This window comes from Balaenoptera musculus, chromosome X (genome assembly GCF_009873245.2).
Source record: "Balaenoptera musculus isolate JJ_BM4_2016_0621 chromosome X, mBalMus1.pri.v3, whole genome shotgun sequence".
In the NCBI taxonomy this organism is placed as follows: Eukaryota; Metazoa; Chordata; class Mammalia; order Artiodactyla; family Balaenopteridae; genus Balaenoptera; species Balaenoptera musculus.
The window spans coordinates 2,761,847-2,773,478 of NC_045806.1; the positions used below are offsets into that span (position 1 = coordinate 2,761,847).

An 11,632-nucleotide genomic window follows, 5' to 3' on the forward strand; every position below is an offset into this window, starting at 1 on the left:
TGTGTTAAGAGTTCAAGGGCTGCAGTGAGTAAAGTAGGGTCCTTTGCCTCCAATTATGCCAATTGGAACAGCAGTCACATGACAGTAATTGCACACCAAAGATCAGGTGGTTTATTTCAAACTCCACAGAAGAGATTAGGATACTTTGTAACCTCAGTTCCTGAAATGATGAGGACACGGATGATGATTTTTACTATGATCAAGTAGCATTTTCATGAAAAGAGTTAAATATGTCAACTGAAGAACTTAAAAATAAGGCCAACTGTATAAAGTGCTGATATGACAAAATAGGTCCTAAAATGTCTTTTTATTGTGCTTTGCCAGAATTTGGAATGAATTCAGAAAGTAATACTTTTAGATGTTGGTTGGAATTTGTGTGTAGCAATAGAGACTTACAGCAGAAATGGCCAAGAATCTGTCTCTTATTATGAGTTCATATATTATTCATTTTATTATAGCAGTAAAGAAATAACTGCAAACAAAAAGTAGTGGTAATTTTGACAATATACTGGGATTTGAAAAACTGTGAGTGGTGCTAAGTAGTTCCATTTTATTTTGCGCTCACGAATACATCTCAGAATGGTGGTTAAAATTATACAAGTGTACCTAAACTCACAAATATAAATTTTTATGCTATTTCTACTTCTGTGTTCAGTGTTTGGAGGGAAAAAGACTTCACTGTACTTATTTGCCTGCTTATTCCTCTTAATATTCTGTCTTTTATTTATTTACATATTTATTTATTTATTTTTTTGCCACACCTCTTGGCTTGTGGGATCTAGTTCCCTGACCAGGGATTGAACTCGGGCCCCCGGCATTGGAAGCTTGGAGTCTTAACCACTGGACCACCAGGAACTCCCATTATCCTGTGCTCTTTTATATTTCCCTATGGTTTCATACGTAACACCCTTAGATTACTTTGTTTCTGTTTCTGCCAAGTGGTTGAGAGATTGTACCTATCATTACAACTACAAGAGTCTGTCTTTACCCTATGAAATTTAAACAAAATACAATGAATCTAAGCAAATAATTTGATAAAAACATGGCATAATGTGTGTAGCAGGATGTTTCAAAAACTATTAATCATCCCTTTAAATATAGTTCCAAGACCCATTTCTATATTTATATGTAATTCAACACACTTTAATTAACTTATTCATTAAAAGTTAGTAAAATTTTCTCCTTTCAGTTGTCTAAGAATTCAGGCAAAATATATTTTAAAAAACCTTCAATTATTCTCACCTTCAACAAAGAGTATTTAAGTGAACTGAATAAATTCCTCCATAGTTATTTAAATGTGCCTGCCTTAAAAACTACACTGAATGTATCTCAAAGTTCTTTTCATATTAAGTCTGTGAGTATGGTAACATGTATTCATTTATTTCTTTTATTTCTCATCAAAAATTAACCATGTTCATTTATCTTTTTTAACCTGTCACTGCTTTCTAATATGACTTCAACTGTGCCTAGAACTTTTATACAAGTAGGCAAGTGAGAACCACTTCACTTTCAACTAACACATTCAAAGCTTTCATTTTTGTAGGACAGGTATGGAAACATTCTGTAATGGTATCCTTTACCTTCTCTTAAAAATGGTAATGTTTCCAATATCAAGCATACTGGCATAGATATACTGTATCAACCTAAACATGGACCGTCGGGATTTTAATTTTTGCTAGAGATTTAAAATTGGTGAATGGGAGGCAGAGTCAAGATGGCGGTATGGGAAGATTCAGAGTCTCCCCAAAACCAGGGTGCCTGCCGGCTGCTGGAGGGGGGGACTCTGACCCCCAAGGAGATAGGAGGAACCCCCAAGTGAACCGGCAGCTTGCGGGATCTTGGTTCACGAGCCCAATGTTGGGCCAAAGCTCCTGTGGTGAGAGCTCCGAGTCCAAACCACTGGACTGAGAACCTCAGACCCCAAGGACCGTTCATCGGAGTGAGGTCTCCTGGAGGTCCTCATCTCAGCACCGAGACCCAGCTGTACCCAACAGCCGACAAACTCCAGTGTTGGAAGCCTCAGGCCAAACGACCAGGAAGACAGGAACACAATCTCACTCATAAAAATGAGACGGCAAAAAAGTATGTCACAGATGAAGGAGCAAGGTAAAAACCTACAAAACTAAATAAATGAAGAGGAAATAGGCAGTCTACCTGAAAAAGAATTCACAGTAATGATCGTAAAGATGATCCAGAATCTTGGAAATAGAAAGGAGGCATGGATTGAGAAATTACAAGAACTGCTTACCAAAGATCTAGAAGAACTAAAGAACAAACAGAAATGAACAACACAATAACTGAAATGAAAAATACACTAGAAGGAATCAATAACAGAATAACTGAGGCAGAAGAACGAATAAGTGAGCTCGAAGGCAAAATGGTGGAAATAACTGCTGAGGAGCAGAATAAAGAAAAAAGAATGAAAAGAATTGATGAAGACAATTTCAGAGACTTCTGGGACAACACTAAATGCACCAACATTCGAATTATAGGGGTCCCAGAAGAAGAAGAGAAGAAGAAAGGGTCTGAGAAAATAACTGAAGAGATTACAGTCGAAAACTTCCCTAACATGGGAAACAGTCACCCAAGTCTAGGAAGCACAGAGAGTCCCATACAGGATAAACCCTAGGAAAAACACACCAAGACACATATTAGTCAAACTATCAAAAATTAAATTCAAAGTAAACATATTAAAAGCACAAAGGAAAAACAACAAATAACACACAAGGGAATCCCCATAAGGTTAACAGCTGATTTTTCAGTGGAAACTCTGCAGGCCAGAAGGGAGTGGCAGGGTATACTTAAAGTGATGAAAGAGAAAAACCTACATCGAAGATTACTCTACTCAGCAAGGATCTCATTCAGATTCGATGGAGAAGTCAAAAGCTTTCCAAAAAAGCAAAAGCTAAGAGAATTCAGCACCACCAAGCCAGCTTTACAACAAATGCTAAAGGAACTTCTCTAGGCAGGAAACACAAGAGAAGGAAAAGATCTACGATAACAAACCCAAAACAATTAAGAAAACGGTAATAGGAATGTACATATCAATAATAACCTTGAATGTAAATGTATTAAATGTCCCAACCAAAAGACACAGATTGGCTGAATAGACACAAACACAAGACCCATATATATGCTGTCTACAGGAGACCCGCTTCAGACCTAGGGACACATACAGACTGAAAGTGAAGGGATGGAAAAAGATATTCCATGCGAATGGAAATCAAAAGAAAGCTGGAGTAGCTATACTTGTATCAGATAAAATAGACTTTAAAATAAAGACTGTTACAAGAGATAAGGAGGGACCCTACATAATGATCAAGGGATCAATCCAAGAAGAAGATATAACAATTATAAATGTTTATGCACCCAACATAGGAGCACCTCAATACATAAAGCCAATGCTAACAACCATGAAAAGAGAAATCGACAGTAACACAATAATAGTAGGGGACTTTAACACCTCACTTACACCAATGGACAGATCATCCAAACAGAAATAAGGAAACACAAGCTTTAAATGACACAATAGATCAGATGGATCTAATTGTTATTTATAGAACACTGCACTCAAAAGTGGCAGAATACACTTTCTTCTCAAGTGCACATGGAACATTCTCCAGGACAGATCACATCTTGGGTCACAGATCAAGCCTTGGAAAATTTAAGAAAATTGAAATCGTATCAAGCATCTTTTCTGACCACAACACTATAAGACTGGAAATCAATTACAGGAAAAAAACTGTAAAAGACACAAATATATTGAGGCTAAACAGTGTGCTACTAAATAACTAAGAGATCACCGAAGAAATTAAAGAAGAGATTTAAAAAAAACATAGAAACAAATGACAATGAAAACACAACGACCCAAAACCTATGGGACACAGCAAAAGCAGTCCTAAGAGGGAAGTTTATAGCAATTCAACCTCACCTCAAGAAACAAGAAAAGTCTCAAATAAACAATCTCACCCTACACTTAAAACAACTAGAGAAAGAAGAACAAAGAAAACCCAAAGTCAGTAGAAGGAAAGAAATCATAAAGACCAGAGGAGAAATAAATGAAATAGAAATGAAGAAAACAATAGCAAAGATGAATAAAACTAAAAGCTGGTTCTTTGAGAAGATAAACAAAAGTTATAAACCCTTAGCCAGACTCACCAAGAAAAAAAGGGAGAGGACACAAATCAATAAAATTAGAAATCAAAAAGGAGAAATCACAACTGACACCACAGAAATACAAAGGATTGTAAGAGACTACTACAAACAACTGTATTCCAATAAAATGGACTACCATGAAGAAATGGACAAATTCTTGGAAAGATACAATTTTCCAAGACTGAACCAGGAAGAATTAGGAAATACAAACAGACAAATCACAAGTAATGAAATTGAAACTGTAATTAAAAATCTTCCAGCAAATAAAAGTCCAGGACCATATGGCTTCACAGGCTAATTCTATCAAACATTTAGAGAAGAGCTAACACCTATCCTTCCCAAACTCTTCTGAAAAATTGCAGAGGGAGGAACACTCTCAAATTCATTCTACGAAGCTACCATCACCCTGACACCAAAACCAGAAAAAGATATCACAAAAAAAGAAAATTATAAACTGATATCACTGATGAACATAGATGTAAAAATCCTGAACAAAATACTAGCAAACAGAACCCAACAACACATTAAAAGGATCATACACCGTGATCAAGTGGGATTTATCTCAGGGATGCAAGGATTCTTCAAACATACGGAAATCAATCAACACGATACACTACATTAACAAATTAAGGAATAAAAACCATATGATCTCAATAGATGCAGAAAAAGCTTTTGGCAAAATTCAACACCCATTTATGATAAAAACTCTCCAGAAAGTGGGCAAAGAGGGAACCTATCTCAACATAATAAAGGCCATATATGAGAAACCCACACCCAACATTGTTCTCAATGGTGAAAAACTGAAACCATTTCCAATAAGATCAGGAACAAGACAAGGTTGCCCACTCTCACCACTATTATTCAACATAGTTTTGGAAGTTTTAGCCACAGCAATCAGAGAAGATAAAGATATAAATGGAACCCAAATTGGAAAACAAGAAGTAAACCTGTCACTGTTTGCTGATGACATGATACTATACATAGAAAATCGTAAAGATGCCACCAGAAAACTACGAGAACTAATTAGTGAATTTGTTAAGGTTGCAGGATAAAAAATTAAAGCACAGAAATCTCTGGCGTTCCTATCCACCAACAACGAAAAATCAGAAAGAGAAATTAAGGAAATGCTCCCATTTACCACTGCAACAAAAAGAATAAAATACCAAGGAATAAACCTGCCTAAGGAGGCGAAAAGACTTGTACTCAGAAAACTATAAAACACTGATGAAAGAAATCAAAGATGACATAAACAGATGGAGAGATATACCATGTTCTTGGATTGGAAGAATCAACATTGTGAAAATGACTATACTACCCAAAGCAATCTACAGATTCAGTGCAATCCCTATCAAACTACCAATAGCATTTTTCACAGAACTAGAAAAAATTTCACAATTTGTATGGAACACAAAAGACCCCCCCCAAATAGCCAAAGCAATCTTGAGAAAGAAAAACAGAGCTGGAGGAACCAGGCTCCCTGACTTCAGACTATACTACAAAGCTACAGTAATCAAGACAGTATGATACTGGCACAAAAACAGAAATACAGATCAATGGAACAAGATAGAAAGCCCAGAGGTAAACCCACGCACCTATGGTCAACTAATCTATGACAAAGGAGGCAAAGATATACAATGGAGAAAAGACAACCTCTTCAGTAAGTGGTGCTGGGAAAACTGGACAGCTACATGTAAAAGAATGAAGTTAGAACACTCCCTAACACCATACACAAAAATAAACTCAAAATGGATTAAAGACCTAAATGTAAGACCAGACACTATAAAACTCTTAGAGGAAAACATAGGAAAAACATTCTTTCAAATAAACGACAGCAAGATCTTTTCTGACCCACCTCCTAGAGTAACAGAAATAAAAACAAAAATAAACAAATGGGACCTAATGAAACTTAAAAGCTTTTGCACAGCAAAGGAAACCATAAACAAGACAAAAATACAACCCTCAGAATGGAAGAAAATATTTGCAAATGAAACAACAAAGGATTAATCTCCAAAATATAAAAACAGCTCATAGAGCTCAATATCAAAAAAAACGAACAATTCAGTTAAAAAATGGGCAGAAGATCTACATAGACATTTCACCAAGGAAGACATACAGATGGCCAAGAGGCACATGAAAAGATGCTCAACATCACTAATTATTAGAGAAATTCAAATCAGAACTACAATGAGGTATCACCTCACGCTGGTCAGAATGGCCATCATCAAAAAAAGCTAGAAATAATAAATGATGGAAAGGGTGTGGTGAAAAGGCAACACTCCTGCACTGTTGGTAGGAATGTAAATTGATACAACCAGTATGGAAAACAGTATGGAGGTTTCTTAAAAAGCTAAAAATAGTACTACCATATGACCCAGCAATCCCACTGCTAGGTATATACCCTGAGAAAACCATAATTCAAAAAGAGTCATGTACCACAGTGTTCATTGCAGCGCTATTTACAATAGCCAGGATGTGGAAGCAACCTAAGTGTCCATTGACAGATGAACAGATAAAGAAGATGAGGCACATATATACAATGGAATATTACTCAGCCATAAAAGGAAATGAAATTGTTATTTATAGTGAGGTGGATGGACCTAGAGTCTGTCATACAGAGTGAAGTAATCAGAAAGAAAGAGAAAAACAAATACTGTATGCTAACACATATATATAGAATCTAAAAGAAAAAAAGGTTCTGAAGAACCTAGGGGCAGGACAGGAATAAAGATGCAGACACAGAGAATGGACTTGAGGACACGGGAAGGGGGAAGGGTAAGCTGGGACGAAGTGAGAGAGTGGCATGGACATATATACACTACCAACTGTAAAATAGATAGCTAGTGGGAAGCAGCCGCATAGCACAGGGAGATCAGCTCGGTGCTTTGTGACCACCTAGAGGGGTGGGATAGGGAGGGTGGGAGGGAGACGCAAGAGGGAGGAGATATGGGGATATATGTATATGTATAACTGATTCACTTTGTTATACAGCAGAAACTAACACACCATTGCAAAGCAATTATACTCCAGTAAAAATCTATTTAAAAAAATTGGTGACCAGAATTTTTTCACAGAAGCATATGAAGGTAGAAGTAATCTTGTCATAGGAAGAATTTAATTACAAAGTGGAACATTATAATTCTGTTTTATTGAGTGCTTAGCTTATATGCACATTCTTTCAGGCTATGCTAGGAAAACGTAGAGAAAAGTATACACTACTTTCCTTTCCCATAAGCATTTGCTATCCACTAGGGCATGGGTTGGGAAACTTTTTCTTTAAGGCACCAGGAAAAACAAAGAAGGAACACGCTTTCTGTTTTAGGAAGTATTTCATGCAAATCGCCCCAGGGCATTTCAGGTTATCCCCCGAGAACCGAGTCACAGGACCTCAGCTCACAGCAAGAAAGATGGGATGTAGGGTTTCCATTCGGAGATGACATGTGCCCTACAAAGAATTCTGTTCCTATGGAAACACACAGACAAAACCCTGACTCAGAAATCATGAGTTGCAGTTTTATACTCTGTTCTCACTTCCAAATTTACATTTGTTTGATAATACATTTCTTCTAATGGAGGACCAACTTTCTCATAAATCTTACCACTTCATCTGCACAGGGGAGACCGCATTCGGTAGCTGGGATTTGAGGATGGATGCTGATTTAATATTCTTCCTGGGGATTTTTTGGGCGGGGGCAGGGCTCAGAATCCCTTTTCTCTCCGATGGAAGGCGTGTATAAAAGAGCCTTTTACTCCCACAGACAACGTGTGTTGGAGTTATCTCATTCTGCTTCTTGGCTAGCCTTATCTTTTCTTTGCAAACTTAAACAAGCAAAATACAATATATTCTCCTTTTGCAATCTTCCTGTTCACTGCTATCTACCTTAAGCGATCATTTAAGCTTTCTTTCTTTGAATGACAGTTGAGCTTTCGGGGGCGGGGAGGGGGGGGGAAGAGCCTATCTTACTTCTTTGTTGTGGTCTAACTGGGGCACACAGACATCTCTTAGCACCCATGACCTTTCAGACCAGCTCACCAACACTTATTTTACAGTGAACAATCTGTTAAAGAAATGGGTAAGATCTGAAGGACTCTTTTATCCATAAAAATTAATGTATTGATGCCACACGCTTCAACCAAGTTTTACATAATGACCATAGGCCACATTACATGAGTTCACTTAAGGTCAATCTTATTTTTTTTAAGTCCGAAACAAATGAGAAGATAGATGACATAGCTCAGCTTTAATTCCCAAAAGGCCCTGATGTCTATTATCACTATGACGTTATTATTATTATTTACCAAATTCACTGATTTGATGTGCATTGTTTAGTAATCAAAATGAAACTGAAGCCTAGAATTGGAATTTGATTGCAGTCCGTTCATTCCGAGTTTTAAAACCATGCTTCAATGCTTAATTTCTTTATCCCACTTACACGTTTGAAAAGAACTGAAAAAACCGTGACCCCTAATGATTTTAGGTTTCTATTTCTCATCGTGTTGATCAAATCCCAGAGGAAGCAATTTCCCTGAAGCTGCCAATCATCTTTACACCTTGTGAAGTAATCTAATTCTTTTTTAAAAATATTATTGGCTAATCAGGCTTAATTTTTAAGAGCCATTTAGTTCAATGTAAAGAGAACGCTTGTATATACACGGCACACAAGCTAACACTTTTCCCCCCCTCACCTCTTCTTCCTTCTCAAGTTTAGGGAGAAATGGTTCAGTCAAGATTCCTGACTATAGTAAAAAATCCATTATAGCTTAAGACAAAGGGGGAAATGAAAATTCTAAGGTCAAAGTTGCCATAAAGATAGGAGACACTTTTTTCCCAGTTAGAAAATGGAGTTGGTTTGGGGGAATAAATGCATAAATTTGGGGTTGGGTTTGATAGAGATGCAGCTTTCCACTCGATTTTGTTCTTCATCCTCTCAGCCGGCAATCCCCCGTGGTGGCCTCACAGCTAGAATCCAGGAAGCTTTCGGGATACCACCCTTCCCACACAGAAGCAAGTGGGATTTCCCTCCAAGGAGGGTCTTCAAAGTAAGACTGTTCATAGACACCCCCTCCCCGATCTGTGCTGTCTTCTTCTGAAATTTTTTTAAACCATCTTCATTAATCAATGACTGATGTACAATAAGATCCCTACTAAAACTTCACAGTGAGAAACCACACAACTTGAGAGATTCTGAGAAATATACGTAAACGTGTGAAAGTCATCACAACCAAGATGGGGACCCCTTCAATCCCCTCCACATTCCCAAGTGTTCCACTGCAGTGAACCTCCCACCCCATCCTTCCCCAAGATGGCTCCTGGGTTTCTCCAAGTCACTCATTTTTCTTGAGAAATTCATCGAAATGGAGTCTCCCTTTTCTGCCTGGCTTCTTTCACTGAGGTGAACGTTTTTGAGAGTCATTCCTATTGTGAATCTCTGTAGTTTGTTATTTTTTTCTTTTATTGGAGAGAAGTGACCCATCTCGCGGAAACAGGACCATCCACTGACCAGTGGACAGACACTTGGGTTGTTTCCCGTTTTTGTTTGCTATGAGTTAAAAAGGCATAGACAATGCTGTGCTGGCCATGAGTAAAAGGGTCTTCAATTCTCTTGGATAAATACCTGGAGAGGCATTGCAGGATGAGTTTATGTCAAGCGTATATTTAATTTCACTTAAAAAAAAGTGAAATCGCTGTCCAAAGTGGCTTTCTAATATTACATTTCCACCCACATGGAGAATTCTTCCAGGTGACCCACATCATTACCAACACTTGGTATCATCTGCCTTTTTAATTTTAGCCCCAATCTATGTGCAGCAGTAAATTGTAGTTTTAATTTGCTTTCCTAATGACTAGTGATATTGATTATACTTCAGGCGTTTCTTGGTTACTTGCATTTTTCTTTTTTTTTTTTTTTTTTTTTTTTTTTGACAAGAAAGTAGGACTTCTTGGTGGGCATGAGTAAGGAGGGCACAGTGCCAAGGCTCTCGTGAGTGCAGGGCCTGCCGTTTGGCCAGAGGGACACAACTGGGGATGTATTTGACCTCACAGCCATCCGGGATGGGCCGCTTTCCTGCCACCATGTTTTCAAATTCATCCGCATTAAACTTAGTAAATCCCCATTTCTTGGAGATGTGGATCTTCTGGCGGCCAGGGAACTTGAACTTGGCCTCAATCACACGTTCCTTGTTCTGTAGCTTGCTGCCGATGGACATTATGACTTCGCCCACGTGGACCCTGGCCACTGGGCCCTGGGGCTTTCCAAAGGCACCGCGCATACCTGTCTGGAGCCTCAAGTGGGGACAGCTGGCCAGTCATGAATGTGCACGGGAAAGGGCTGAATCCAAGGTCCTTTAGGGCAACCCAAACAGGCAACAGGCTGCATACACTACCAAGCAGACTGCTGTTTGGAGCCACTGGACATCAGGCCCCCGTGGGGAAAAGAGCACAGTCGGCTTAATTGGGTTATTTGCAAATTTATTGGAGAAAATGTCTGTTTAAACTGTTCGGCCATTTAAATCATTTTGTGCTGATGTCCTTCTTGCTCATTTTTGAGTGTTCTTTCTATAGTCCGCCCAAAAAAATTTAAAAAAAGAAACCATTTTGTAAATTCTTTCTCCCAATTTGTGGATTAATATCACACTCTGAAGTCTTTAAACATGGAAATTTTAAATATTAATGAAACACAACTTATAGTTTTCCTTTAAGGTCTACGTATTTTGTGTCCTACCTACAAGATCTTCTTCTAACAGAAGGTCACCAATTGTCTTATAATTTCTTACAGAAAAATTATATGTTTAGCTTTTATATTTCAGTTTTGTCAACTGCTTTTTCTATTTCAGTTATTCTTAGCAAATTGTTCTTATTCTTATCACTTGGAATCTCATTTTTATTCTATTAATATGTTGACTTATCCTGATGGGTTACTGAGTTGGAAATCAACCATATATTCCTATGTTTAAACCCAACTTGGCCAAGATGTATGATCATTTTTATACATCAGTAGATTCTACTATTCTGTTATTTTGTTAAGGATTTTTACACCTAGATTTACTAGGGATTTACTAGATTTATTCATCTGTAGTTTCCTTTTATTATAATGTCTTTTTTATGTTCTGATTCTACTAGCCTCCTAAAATGACTTAGAAAGCATTTTCTCATATTCCATTTTCTAGACGATTTTGCCTGTATTCAGTATTTTTATTCCATTAATCTCCTTTTTAGGATTCGCCTAGTAAGCCATTTTTGTTTCAAGTTTTCTTTGGAAACTATTTTACTGCAAATTATATTTGTTAAATATACACAGGACTATATAAGTTATTTTTTTTTCTTGTGTGAGTTTTAGTAATTTGCATCTTTTATATAATTTGTTCACTGATTCTTTAAGTTGCCAGATGTATCAGTATTAACTTGTTCATAATAGTCACTAATTATTACATCAATATTTATGAAGTCCTTAGCAGTGCCCCTATTTTATCTATTTGTGTC

The 11,632-nt window shown here is 37.4% G+C and overlaps 1 non-coding gene across 1 annotated transcript; it reads right to left on the reverse strand.

The window, feature by feature from the left end:
• Positions 1-10,479: 10,479 nt before the first annotated feature.
• Positions 10,480-10,613, reverse strand: LOC118889322. Its single transcript, XR_005018463.1, has one exon. It is a non-coding gene; the product is annotated as a small nucleolar RNA SNORA70 (small nucleolar RNA).
• Between the last annotated feature and the right edge of the window lie 1,019 nt (positions 10,614-11,632).